This window comes from Callithrix jacchus, chromosome 1 (genome assembly GCF_049354715.1).
Source record: "Callithrix jacchus isolate 240 chromosome 1, calJac240_pri, whole genome shotgun sequence".
In the NCBI taxonomy this organism is placed as follows: Eukaryota; Metazoa; Chordata; class Mammalia; order Primates; family Cebidae; genus Callithrix; species Callithrix jacchus.
The window spans coordinates 190,877,659-190,892,325 of NC_133502.1; the positions used below are offsets into that span (position 1 = coordinate 190,877,659).

The 14,667-nt window shown below is 39.1% G+C and overlaps 1 long non-coding RNA gene across 32 annotated transcripts in view; it reads left to right on the forward strand.

Moving 5' to 3' along the window:
* LOC103790844 (trinucleotide repeat containing adaptor 6B) overlaps positions 1 to 14,667 on the forward strand; it is a 275,430-nt gene that overhangs the window by 101,813 nt on the left and 158,950 nt on the right. For 27 of the 32 annotated variants that reach the window (XR_008474080.2, XR_013521083.1, XR_013521104.1 and 24 more), the window contains one exon: positions 2,044 to 2,111. The exons of the other annotated variants lie outside the window; for them this stretch is intronic. This is a non-coding gene — a long non-coding RNA (trinucleotide repeat containing adaptor 6B). The remainder of the gene's footprint in view (positions 1 to 2,043; positions 2,112 to 14,667) is intronic. 32 annotated transcript variants of the gene reach the window in all.

The following is a 14,667-nucleotide window of genomic DNA, read 5'->3' on the forward strand; positions in this document are numbered from 1 at the left end:
AAATAAAAAGATGTTATATGTCAGTTATATGTGTGGATAAAACGAGGACATTTCAGTCATTCAAGACCTCGAAAAAATTCACCTTCTATATACCTTCTATCAAGAAATCATGGGAATATATAGTCCACCTGAACCAGTGAGTAAACCATAAAAGAGACAGAGGATCTGGGAAACAGATGATCCAGCCTAGGAAAAGAAGGAGGGAATTCTAGAGATGAAGAGGAGGAGACATCCCTGGCGAGGTGTCAGTGATTCAGTGGCCTAGAGAGCAATCAATCCAGGTCAGAGCAGGAGAAGCCCCTGAGGATGTCTTTAGGGCGGGGTGAAACTGACAGATAACCTGAAGTGTTTGAACTGATTAATAGGAGGTTTACAGTTCTGTTGGAGAGTTTGAGGATGAATTAATGAAAAATACATAACAAATACTAAGCTGGAAAAGAAAAAAAAGACTAAGAAGAGGAAGTGGTAATTATTAGTTCCAGGGAAACCAAAATTATACAAGAAAGGAAATTTAATTATAGCATTCCATATGATTCAGCTGTATATATTATTTACTACATAATAGCACAGTTAGCACTGAATATTGAGTTGAACAAAAACAGTAACTTACACTGGGAGGAAGGGAGGATGGAGGCCTGCGTTGTGAGGGTGGGGAGGGGTGGAGAGTGCTGTTTTTGTTTGTCAGCCTGTAATATTAATTATTTGACTTTTTAAATCATGTATTCAATAAAAATTTTAATAATTATAAAATCAAATTTGTAATTTAAATTATAATAAATTATTAAAGAAGGGAACAATTCCATTTATGAAATTATATTAATAATTTATATTAAGAAATTATTCCCTTTTTTTAATAGTTGTTTTTTTTAAGACTTAGGGTCTTGCTATGTTCCCTAGGCTGGAGTGCAGTGGCTGTTCACAGGTGTCATCATAGAGTGCTACAGCCTGTAACTGCTAGGCTCAATCAATCCTCCTGGCTCAATCAATCCTCCTGCCTCAGCCCCCTGAAGTAGCTGGGACTTACCGGGTCATGCCATGGCTCTCAGCCTTTTCTTTACAGCTTTAAAAATAAAAGCATGTATATACCTATGTATGCCTATACACACACACACACACACACACACACACACACGGTTAAAAAGATATATTTTCTGCTTCAGTTTGCTCTAAAATAGATGTATATTTGAACTTGATATTTATAAAATCATATAATGTATGTATGCTTTTGTGAATTGCTTCCTTCACTTGATTACCTTTTTGTAACTCATCCAGATTGAGGTGTGTAACTGTAGTTCATTCGTTTTCATGCAATACGGTATTCCATTTTCTGAAAACATCATAGCCTATTTATCTGTTTTACTGTTGATAGACATTTATTCATGCATTTTTTCTGCTAAAAATGATTCCACTACAAATACTTTTGTATATGTGCAAAAGTTTCTATAGGGTATATACGTAGAAGTGCAATTACTAAGGTGTACAGTAAATGCATGTTCAAATGTACTAAATAATGGCAAACTTTTTCAAAGTAGCCATACCAGTTTTCCCTCCCACTAGGAGTGGATAAGAATTGCTATTGCTCTGTATCCTTGTCAACACTAGGTATTGCCTGACTTTAATTTTAGCCAAGCTGGTAGTTGTGAAATGGTTTTAATTTGCATTTTCTTGAGTAACATGAGATTGGACATCTTTTCATACGTTTAGGAATTGTTTATGTGTTCTCTTCTGTGAAATTCCTAGTTGGTTATTTTGCAGATTTTTCTAGTAGATTGTCTTTGTCTCATTGATTCGTCACTGTTCTTTTATATGCTGGATGCTCATCCTTTGTCAGATGAGCATTGGTTTTGCAGACCAACGTATTTCCTTTTTTATTCTGCATATCTAATCACTCAAGGAGAAGTTTGAAAACCATTGGCCTAGGCTTCTGTTCTGTGCACCACAGTGAAATGGCTTTGTGGTTCTGTACAGGGTAGGTCTGGGTTCTTGGAGTGAGTCTCATTGTAGTTACTGACTACTGCTGACTTGTGGCGCTTGCCTTTGCAGGTGGAACAGGAGGATTTTGTAATGGAAGGGCATGGCAAGACTCCACCTCCTGGTGAAGAAAGCAAACAGTGAGTCACAGTTTATTTAAAAAGAGTCCTATTACAGGTCCTTGGAAACGCTTTGGTTCAGCATGCTGACTGTGTGTTTGTCAGAGATGTATATGTTGGAGACATTGGGGAACTCACCTGTTGCTTTGGTGGCTGTGAATGCATTGCTTCTATTTATAGACCAACTAACTGGAAAGACAAGAAAGTTAGCTTTATAGTTTTTCACACTCACCTAATCAAAATTTATGTTATGTTTTAGCAATGGCTTTAAGGCTTAGTATGTTCCAAATTGAACTAATTGAGTTTGGTTGATTTCCAAAGAAAGTATAAAATGGTACATCATTTTCTCAGCAATGTCTTTATGAAGTGGACTAAATTAATAGACCATTTCCTTGCAATCTAAGTGTGAATTTATTTGAATAGTGCTTCCTGAAATTCTATTCCATTTGGTTATTTACACTTCTGATCTTTGTTTAAATAACAAATTGTTTCCCTAAAGGAACAGGAATTATAAATAATATAACTTAGCCAACATTCTAAATAATTTAGGATCTCTCCCCTGACTCCTTAAGGGGTGATTGGTTTTAAACCTGAAGTTGGGAGTCTGTGGGGTAGCTTTTTGATAGCACTGAGTGGATTTTTTTCCTCTCTCTGTCATAGAATGTGAAAAATTGTGTTGCAGAGTAGACTGGTTTTTCATATGCCCTTTTAAAGGAAAAACAGTTAAGACTGCTTAAAGTACTGACATAACTACTATTTTTTATTCAGACATTAGTCTCCTAAATTGAATGGCCCAGTGATTCATGGAACTTACCAAAAATCTATAGAGAGAAACTCCTCTCCTCTCGCTCATATTTTTTTTCCTAGAAAATAGTTTAATTTTGGTCTGTCTTTGAAACCCTTAGGAATAAATTATGCAGAATGGACTATGCTGCCATGAGGCCAGATTCATTAAAGGAAAATGGCTCTTCTTGTATTTGTTGTGAATGGAAACCAGGATATTTTCACAGCTGGTTTAATTTGCTAACCAGGCAATTTTAAAAATAGCTTACAATATAAATCCTAACTTTGCTGTATTCTGTCAAAAGCACTTATATTCTGCATTGGCTGATGGAATCAATTCATCTTTAGCAAATTAGAATGCCAGACATCTAGTCCCAGTGGAATGACGAGAGAAACACTTTAGGTGCTTTTCTCCCTGTCCACTGCACAGGCGTCCACCCCCACAGTCTAGTCACAGATCTGTCATAGAAAAAGTATACTCCCCTTGGCTGGGCACAGTGGCTCACGCCTATAATCCTAGCTACTTTGGGAGGCAGAGGTGGACGGATTGCCTGAGTTCAGGAGTTCAAGACCAGCCTGGGCAACATGGTAAAACCCCATCTCTACTAAAATGCAAAAGAAATTAGTCTGGTGTGGTGGCATGTCGTCCCAGCTACCCGGGATGCTGAAGCAGGAGAATTTCTTGAACCCAGGAGGCAGAGGTTGCAATGAGCTGAGATCATGCCACTGCACCCCAGCCTGGGTGACAGAGCAAGACTCAGTTTTCTATGCACAAGGTAATTTGCTTAAATGTTTTTTACTCTGTCATTTCTACTGATTACACTGTTTCATCTCCATTTCACTCAGATATCAGGGTAGGTAACTCACCCATGGTAATGCAGCTTGAAATGCAATATAGATTTGAACCCAGATCTCACCGGTGCTCTCACATCCTTTGCCATCCTTGGAAGCTATGTTCCTGAAAAATACTGTGGTTAGTAAAACTGCAGTTGTCAAGATCAAAGTCTCATGAATAAGAGGGAGTTGGGGGAAACAATGAAAATGGCATTAAGCCTATTTTTAAAACACAGATGAAAGTTCTGTACTATAAAGGGTATCCATTTCCCAAACAAACCCGTCTTTATCTTTAAAAACCTCTCTAGTAACCTCTCTCCTGAATCAGCTTATTTAGGTATTCAGGAAACATTACTGGTCAGATCCTCCCACAAGTTTTATGTTATACAAACTGTACTTCTTTTAGAGAGTTTCAGACAGCCCCAGCAAGTTGGAATGTCATGTGTTGTATTCTTGCCTTTCTCCCTTTTGTTTTCACAAGTCTCATGCTGCCTAACCTTTTCACAGGTAAATACTATTCTATTTTTGGGCATGGTCAGCTATTATATACTGAAGTGATAAAGCAGAAGTCCGTCTTCTCAAAGGTTCTGTGTTCTTTTTTTGAGGCAACAACAATAAAAATATTTACAAAAAATATTTTTAATTTCAGAACTGCAGTTGGCAAATGATTATTACTATACTTTATAAATATGATTCAGTTTGGGTAGAGATTCTAGGAACTGAGTAATTTTTTTTTTTTTTTTTTTTTTTTTGAGACAGAGTTTCACTCTTGTTGCCCAGGCTGGAGTGCAGTGGCGTGATCTTGGCTCACTGCAACCTCCGCCTCCCAGGTTCAAGTGGTTCTCCTGCCTCAACTTCCCAGGTAGCTGGAATTACAGGCATGTGCCACCATGCCTGGCTAATTTTGTGTTTTTAGTAGAAATGGGGGTTTCTCCATGTGGATCGGGCTGGTCTTGAATTCCTGACCTCAGGTGATCTAGTCGCCTTAGCCTCCTAAAGTATCTGGGATTAGAGGTGCCCACCACCACAGTGCCCAGCTAATTTTTTGTATTTTTAGTAGATAACAGGGTTTCACCATGTTGGCCAAGCTGGTCTTGAATTCTTGACCTCAGATGATCCACCCGCCTTAGCCTCCCAAAGTGCTGGGATTACAGGCGTGAGCCACCATGCCTGGCCATAATTTTTTAGTAAAATCAATATTAGCTTGTCATAAAACATTCAAACAGTAAATGCGACTATAGAAATAAAGGTGAGATTCTTCCCTTCCTAATCTTCCTAGACATTTTCTGTACATGTAAAAAAAAATTAAATTGATTTTTTTAAAATATCATTCTTCTGAGACTTACTTTTGTAATTTGACGTATTTTCAGTCTATTTGATTGCTTTTTTTTTTTCTTCGAGGCAAGGTCTTACTCTATTACCTAGGCTAGGGTGCAGTGCTGCAATCATAGCTCACTGCGTCCTCGAACTCCTGGGCTCATGGGATCTTCCTGCCTCAGCCTCCTAAGTGGCTGAGGCTACAGGTGCATACCACTGTACCCAGCTAATTAAAAAAAATTTTTTTGTAGAGATCAGGTCCCATATTATTGCCCAGACTGCTCTACAACTCCTGGTCCCAGGCAATCTTCCTGCCTCAGCATCCCAAACTGTTGGGATTACAGGTATGAGCCATCTGGCCTGGCCTGTTTCATTCTTTTAAATGTCTGTTGAACATTCTGTTGAATGGATGTACTATAGTCATTCTTCCCTGATAGATATTTTGGTGGCCCTCACTTCCTTGATTATTACAAATAATATTTTATTAAAAATCCTTATTCTTATATTTTTATTTTTATTGATTGATTGAGAGGGTCTCACTGTGTTGCCCAGGCTAGACAACACAGTGGTGGGATTATAACTCACTGCAACCTTGAACTCCAGGGCACAAGTGATCTTCCGCCTTAGCCTCCTGAGTAGCTAGTACTACAACAGGCACACACTACCAAGCCCAGATACTTTTTTTTTTTTTTTTTTTTGCTTGTAGTAGAAACAGAGCCTCACTATGTTGCCCAGGCTGATCTCAAACTCTTGGGCTCAAGCAATCCTCCTAACCTCAGCCTCCCACAGTGCTGGGATTACAGGCATGTGCCATCACCCCTGGTCTCTTGCTGTTTTCATTTGTGTTCGGCTTTCTAATGAGATGGAATATCTTTTGTTAGTTTATTGGCCATTTATTTTTATTTTGTGTATCACCTATTTACATATATTTCCCGTTTTTATTGGATTGTTTTTATAGCTTTGTAGGAGCCCTTTATACATTTTAGATACTTTTTTTTTTGAGACGGAGTTTCGCTCTTGTTACCCAGGCTGGAGTACAATGGCACGATCTCGGCTCACCACAACCTCCGCCTCCTGGGTTCAGGCAATTCTCCTGCCTCAGCCTCCTGAGTAGCTGGGATTACAGGCATGCGCCACCATGCCAAGCTAATTTTTTGTATTTTTAGTAGAGATGAGGTTTCACCATGTTGACCAGAATGGTCTCGATCTCTTGACCTCGTGATCCACCCGCATCGGCCTCCCAAAGTGCTGGGATTACAGGCTTGAGCCACCGCTCCCGGCCTCACATTTTAGATACTATTAACCTTTGTCTGTTGAGATATATTCTCTCAGTCCTTATTATTTAACATTAGAAATCTTTCATGCCAACAAATCTTTAAAATTTTTATATAGTAAAATCAGCCTTTCTGACTTTTATGTTTTGTGCTTGCCTTGAGAAGTCGTCCCTACCCTAACCTGATAAAATATTTGTAGGTTTTCTACTTTATTTTTTACATTTAGATGTTTAATTGAATTGGTACTCAGTTTTGTATATGGTGTGAGGCAGAGATCTAACTTAATTTTTTTTCCAAATGGTTCTCATTCACTGGTATTAGCCTGTATGGACAGCCCATTTCACTTACAGAGGCCAGGAGAACACATGGCTAATGTAACTTGCTCAAGGTCATGGAGCATATTCTTATAAGGACTAAGACTAAAATTATGTCATTAGCAGATCTGTGCCACTTTCCTTATATTCCCATTTAACACTTTGACTATAGGTTTCCAAAACCTTAAAACATTATTTTCTGTGATGTTTGTTTCAATGGAACTAAGTTCTGTTAAGAGGTAGAGTAAGGTAGCTGTATATGTAGAAAGTGCTTGAAAAATAATTGACTTCTGATATTGAGAAGTATCTATGCTAAACTGTTAATATTCTAGACCAGTTGTACTGAATTCTGGTATATGTATATGAATCAGATGTATCATGTATATAGCTGTAAATAACTTTATATGTATTGTTTTATTGGGGTTTATTTACTATTAGAATAGCTAATCATTTTTCTGAGGATATTCTCTTTGAGAGTTACTTTAGCAAATCAGACAAGCAAAGTTTATTGCCATATAATTACTACATTAAAATTACACAGCTTTAATTGCATGACGTGTTTAATGCAGGAGTAAATATTAAAATTATGACAGCTTTTAAAAAAGCAGCTGAGCAGGTACTTGCTCATAGATTGTGTTTGACCATGCTTATTGAGAGGTCATTGTAAGCCGGGTGCAGTGGCTCACGCCTGTAATCCCAGAACTTTGGGAGGCTGAGGCAAGTGGATTATGAGGTCAGGAGATCGAGACCAGCCTGGCTGAGATGATGAAATGCCATACCTACTAAAAATACACAAAAATTAGCCAGATGTGGTGGTAGATGTCTGTAATCCCAGCTACTCAGGAGAATCACTTGAACCTGGGAGGTGGAGGTTGCAGTGAGCTGAGATCGAGCCACTGCACTCTAGCCTAGGCGACAGAGCCAGACTCCGACTCAAAAAAAAAAAAAAAAGAGGTTTTTATAGATAGAATGCAAATGGGCTTTTGATTTGGTTTTATTTATATCTGTGATGGTCTAAAGGTTTGTGGGAAGAGCATTTGTTCTAATTTTGAAGCTAAATGCCAATTTTGGTGTAGTTGTAAATTTGACTTCTTTCAATCTTTTAATTTTTTCCCTCTATATCTTGTAATCTTTAAATGTAAGCTTTCAATCTTTATGTTAAAGTTGACTCAAATTCTCAGAAGATACTTATCTTTAATGTACTGAAATTACTGAATTTTTCTAGTAAATTTTTGTCAGTTAAATATTCTTCATTCTTTTGTCTCATTCTATGAAATGCCATTATTAAAAACAAATTTCTCATAGTAGAATATTGAAGAGTTATTTGCATAGAATAGTCAAGAGGTGGGAGCAACCCAAATATCTATCAACAGATGAATGGATAAACAAAATAGGGCATACACTTAAAAGGGAATATTATACAGCCCAAAAAGAAAATTCTACCATATGTTACAATATAGATGAACCTCAAAGACATCATGATAAGCAAAATAAGTCAATTACAAAAGGACAAATATTATATGATTTTACTCAAATGAAGTATCTAAAGTAGTCAAAATCATAGAAACAGAAAGCAGAAAGGTGATTGCTAAGGACTGAGTTGGAGGAAGTTAATGTTTAATGGGAATAGAGCTTCAGTTTTGCAAGATGAAGTTTCTGGAGATGTGTTGCACAGCAGTGTGATTATACTTAATACTGCTGAACTGGATGCTTAAAAATGGTTAAGATGATACATTTTTATGGGTTTTTTAAATGACAGTTTTAAAAATTACATTAAATGTACTTTTAAACTCCCATGTAACCTCTAAAGTGGTTCTTTAACCCCTTTAAACCATTATAGTATGTACATGTTGAGATAAATTTATTTCAAGCCTGGATTTCAAAGACTTAGTTCCCCCTCACCACAAAAATTAATACAAAAGATTAACTTTTATATTGACTTTATGTTGAAATGACTATCTTTTGTATATGTTGTGCTAAATAAAACTTTATTAGAAATTTTTAAAAATCTTATTTCATGATTTGTTTTATAGACAACATCTCCTTTTAGGGATTATTGATAGACTTTTTAGAATTGACAGGAATTGTATCAATACCTATTTTATATTTCTGCTTCCTTAGGGTGCCATCTTTTTTTATTTTGCTCTCTAAGGAGAACCATTTCAGAGGTTACATGGGAGACCTATAAGGAAATGGAAGTATTGAAGATAGTTTTTGTTTGTTTGTTTGTTTGAGATGGAGTCTCACTCTGTTGCCCAGGCTGGAGTGCAGTGGTATGATCTTGGGTCACTGCAGCTTTTACCTCCCAGGTTCAAGCGATTCTTCTGCCTCAGCCTCCCAAGTAGTTAGAACTACAGGCGTGCACCACCATGCCTGGCTACTTTTTGTATTTTTAGTAGAGATGGGGGTTTCACCATGCTGGCCAGGCTGGTCTTGAGCTACTGACCTCGTGATCCACCCAACTTGGCCTCCCAAAGTGCTAGGATTACAGGCAAGAGCCACTACACCTGGTCCTGAAGGCAGTTTTATATTGATGGTTCAGAAAAAAGAGTGTAATGTATGGAGTTAGCACTGCTCTCCATACTCCAGTGTGTTGTGGTTCTGTGTGGCTTTGTGCTCCAGGTGCTGGTTTTTGTTTTGTTTTGAGATGGAGTCTCCCTCTGTATCTCAGGCTGGAGTACAATGGCACAATTTCAGCTCACTGTAGCCTCCGCCTCCCAGGTCCCCGTTCAAGCAATTCTCCTACGTCAGCCTCCCAAGTAGCTGGGATTACAGGCACCGGCCACCATGCCCAGCTAATTTTTGTATTTTTTAATAGAGACGGGGTTTCACCATATTGGCCAGTCTGGTCTTGAACTCCTGACCTTGTGATCCACCCACCTGGGCCTCCCAAAGGGCTAGGATTACAGGCGTACACCACCACGCCCAGCCCCAGGTGCTGTTTTATAAGTTTCTTAAGTCTGTCATCTTGATAATATTCTCTTCTTCCTAATTATATTCATCCCATTTTAAATATCTAGTTATAAAAGGCCCTTTAAATTTTTCTGAATTTTACTTATTATAGATCTTTCTTCAGTCCTAACAGTGTGTCCTCACCTAATCTCTGTTTCTGCTGCCGCTCCAACTCCCTAACTTACAACTCCATCTTTTCAACTTTTAAAAGTTGCACTTGTAGCACAAGATAAATCCCCACTGTGTAAGGATTCCTTTTATTCATATATTCCTTGTTTCATATTTGACTACCTAATTAGGCACTAAGCTTTTTGGGAGCCATTCTTTTGAGTGTTTATTTAAAAACCTTGGGCAACTCTGTAGCATTTCCTAAGTACAGGGAGAAGTAAAAATATTTCCAAATCATGAATTTTATAGATAATCACCTTCAGAACATAAACGTTGATATTTTGCCATAGGAAAGTTGTTGTTGTTAACGTTTTTATTTTGTGTATTATACATAAGGTTTTCACCAGTTTTTTCCCCCTTCAAACCGTTACAATATGTACATGTTGAAATAAATTTATTAAGAAGTACCAAGTTGAACTCTCTGTAAACTCAATCATGATTACACAGTAGTAAGCTAGACATCAGAAGAATAGTTGGCTTTTCTATATTATCTTTGACAGCTTTTGGGGGAACGAGGAAATGAGTTTTCTTTTCAAGTTAATTGGTATTTCGAAAATGGCACAAAGAGGTTCAGTAGATGATAGTTTATAGTCATGGAAGTTTTGCTGCTGGGAGCTTTTGTAAAACCATCAACATTTTGTACTAGATCTTTGAGGAACTTTCAGTTGCTAATAAATTTTGTAATTTGCATTGAAGTTACTTTTTTAAAAAATTAATTCTCTAACATCTTTTTTCCCCCCAGAGGTCTCAGAATTGTAAAAAAATTCTGAATTTTGTGAGATTTTTCTTGGACCCCTGGACCATGGATTAATTGCAATAAGAGTAATTTCAAGGCCTGGCCTGGTGGCTCATACCTGTAATGTCAACACTTTGGGAGGGAGCGGTGGGAGGCTTGCTGGAACTCAGGAGTTAGAGAACAGCCTGGGGCAATATGGCCAATCCTTATCTCTACAAAAAAAGGCAAAAATTACCTGAGCCTGTTGTTGTGCTCCTGTAGTCCTAACTACTCAAGATCACTTGAGCCTGAGAGGTGGAGGGTGCAGTGAGCCAAGATCTCACCACTGCCCTCCAGCCTGGGTGACAGAACAAGACCCTGTCTCGAAAAACAAAAAACAATGTAATTTTAATAGATGACAGAATGAGACCCTGTCTCTAAAATAAAATAAAAAGGCTAAGCACAATGGCTCACGCTTATAATCCCAGCACTTTGGGAGGCTGATGCGAGCAGATCACCTGAGGTCAGGAGTTTGAGACCAGCCTGGCCAACATGGAGAAACTCTGTCTCTACTAAAAATACAAAATTAGCCAGGCATGGTGGCATATGCCTATAATTCCAGCTACTTGGAAGGCTGAGGCAGGAGAACTGCTTGAACCAGGGAGGCGGAGGTTGCAGTGAACAAGATTGCACCATTGCCCTCTAGCCTGGGCAAAACTTGAGAGCAAAACTCAATCTGAAAAGAAAAGGGTAACTTTAATAGATATGTTTCACAATTTTATCTTATTATCTTAGCTACGATAACAGCCTTGTTTCCTATTCTCACTGCAACCTCCGCCTCCCTCCAGGTTCAAGTGATTCTACTGCTTTGGCCTCCCAGTAGCTGTCATTACAGGTGCACGCCACCACGCCCTGCTAATTTTTGTATATTTAGTAGATACAGGGTTTCCCCGTGTTGGCCAGGCTGGTCTCGAACTTTTGACCTTAGGTGATCCGCCTGCCAGGGTCTCCCAAAGTGCTGGGATCACAAGTGTGAGCCACCATGCTTGCCAGGTATGTGTTTCACAATTGACAATGACTATAAACTTTAAGAGTTGCTCTTCATTACAGGCTAAGGTGTTAACTTTAAATAATAACAAATAGGGTAGGTCATGCAGCTCTCAGAATGTTCATTTTGTTTATATTTTACTTATATGGACAACTAAAAGGCCTTTATGGTAAAACATTAATTGAAAGGTAAGATATATTTGTCCTGTGACTTGAAAGTGGTGTCTTAAGGCATCTTTTTGGAGATGGTGTTGTTCTGCAGTTGTAGAATGTTTTCATATCCTCAGCACTATATGAAAATAGGTAAAGAAATACATGTTCAGAATCAAGAATCTCCATTGGTGTCATGAAGAGAAGCTAGTGTTCATTTTCTCCACATTTTATGATCACTTGAGGGTATGGATCCAAGTTCCCTCAGAGCATTCTGGCATTTGCCTTCCCTTAGGGAATATCTGTGTGTGAAGTGAGGAAGAGTATGGTAAGCGGGAGGGGAGGCTCAAGGCAGAAAAGATCAGGTTAAAGCTTCATGCCAGATCTTCAGCTCCATGAAGATAGATTTCTGTTGTCTTGGTCACTGCCTAGAGAAGTGCTAGCACAAAAAGCATCTATAAATACATGTTGAATGAATAAAGATGTCAGGAAGTTCCCACTGACTGTTAAGAATCCCTAATCTACACTCTCAGTTTGAAAGTCAGAGGTGGTCTTATTAAAAAGCCTAATTTCAGAATATTTTATCTGTTATTGGCAGAAGAAAAGTGCATTAAAGTACTTCAGGGGGCCGAGGCGGGAGGATCACTTGAGGTCAGGAGTTCAAGACCAGCCTGACAAACATCGTGAAACCCTGTCTCTACTAGAAAAAAAAATTAGCTGGGCATGGTGACCAGGCATACGCTCCTGTAATCCTAGCTACTCAAGAGCGACATCCACACCCCCCCCCACCCACCTTTTTTCTGAGACAAGGTGTCACTTTATCACCCACGCAGTACAATGGTGCAGTCTTGCAATCTGGGCTCACTGCAGCCTCAACCAAAAAAAATCTTTTTGAGACAGAGTCTCCCTGTGTCACTCAGGTTGTAGTGCAGTGGCATGGTGATGGCTTATTTCAGCCTTGACCACCTAGACTCAAGCAATCCTCCCACTCCAGCCTCCGGAGTAGCTAGTACTATAGGCACACACTACCATGCCTGGCTAATTTTTTGGTTGTAGTAGAGACAAGGCCTGACCGTGTTGCCAGGCTGGTCTTGAACTCCTGGGCTCAAGCAGTCCTTCTGCCTTGGTCTCCCAAAGTACTTGGATTACAGCCATAAGCCACTATGCCGTCATCAACTTTAGATTCAGTCCTTTCTTGATTATGTTCCAATAGACCTGATTTGATCGTCATTCTTCTTCTTAAGCATCCCTACCTATAGGCTAGTGTATTAGTCCATTCTCATGTTGCTAAAAAAGAACTACCTGAGTCTGGGTAGTTTATAAAAGAAAGAGGTTTAATTGACTCACACTTTCACATGGCCGTGGAGGCCTCAGGAAACTTACAATCATGGCGGAAAGGAAAGCAAACACATCTTTCTTCACTTGGCAGCAGAAAGGAGAAGTGCTGAGCAATGGGGGGAAAGCCCCTTCTAAAACCATCAGATCTTGTGAGAACTCACTCACTATCAGGAGAACAGCATGAAAGTGACCACCCCCATGATTCAATTACCTTCCACTGGGTCCCTCCCACAACACATAGAGATTATGGGAACTACAATTCAAGATGAGATTTGGGTGAAAATGCCTTTCTAGCCAAGTCTGAGCCTTTTCTTTGCTTCTAAGGGCCTCCCTAAAGTGCTGTTAGCCTATCTATGCATATTTTCACTACTGCACAAAGGAACTTCTGCTCCTGCCAGGGGCTCTGCTGAAGATCTTCCATGCAAGTCTGGTTTCCTTCTGTCTTAAATGTCTGTGGTCAGACAAAGAAATCCTTCTTTCTGACCAGCTGCAAATCTGGCTTTTGTGGGAATACTTTTTAAGAAAAAGCAAATTAATTTCAAAGACAAAATTAGGTTCAAAAGTGAATATTTATTTACAAAGAGAAGATAAATCACAAAAATGGAAACTTTAAAACGTTGACAACAAATACCACAAAATTCAGAAAAACAATGTAATATTTGTATTAATTGGTTGCCTAACACATGGATGTGAAACATTTTTCCCTACATTTTTTGGCCATGCTATACTCTTTTGTCATACTCCCTATTCTGTGATATTTTCTAAAAAGAGAATAGGTGAATAATCAGTGCTTTCTATAGCATAGTTGACCAAAATATGTTTTTTGTTATTAATTAGATAAGTTCCATTCAGCCACACAACTTGTTATTGGTGACATCATATAAATTTGTAAAATTGTTGGCTGGGTGCAGTCGCTCATGCCTGTAATCCCAACACTTTGGGAGGCTGAGGCAGGCAGATCACAAGGTCAGGAGAGACCAGCCTGACCAACATGGTGAAACCCCGTCTCTACTAAAAATAAAAAAATTAGCCGGGCGTGATGGATGGCATGCACCTGTAATCCCAGCTACTCAGGAGGCTGAGGCGGGAGAATTGCTTGAACCCAAGAGGCTTAGATTGCATTGAGCCGAGATTGTCCCACTGCACTCCAGCCTTGGTGACAGAGCAAGACTCCATCTCAAAAAAAAAAAAAAAAAAAAAGTTGTTAGCAATTTTGGGGAAACCTCTATCTTTTTTTTTTTTTTGAGACGGAGTTTCACTCTTGTTACCCAGGTTGGAATGCAATGGTGCGATCTCAGCTCACCACAACCTCCACCTCCTGGGTTCAAGCAATTCTCCTGCCTCAGCCTCCTGAGTAGCTGGGATTACAGGCATGCGCCACCATGCCCAGCTAATTTTTGTATTTTTAGTAGAGACGGGGTTTCACCATGTTGACCAGGATGGTCTCGATCTCTTGACCTCATGATCCACCCGCCTCGGCCTCCCAAAGTGCTGGGATTATAGGTGTGAGCCACCGCGCCTGGCCCAAACCTCTGTCTTTTATATATGCACTATGAAATTGCAAAGCTTCACCTTTTCTCGTACATTGACTAATCTGAAATAGCCTTTGAATTGACATGTATATCAAACATAATGTGGCTCTGCACAATTCTGTCATGTTACAGAGTGAGTTGACCCAGTAACAG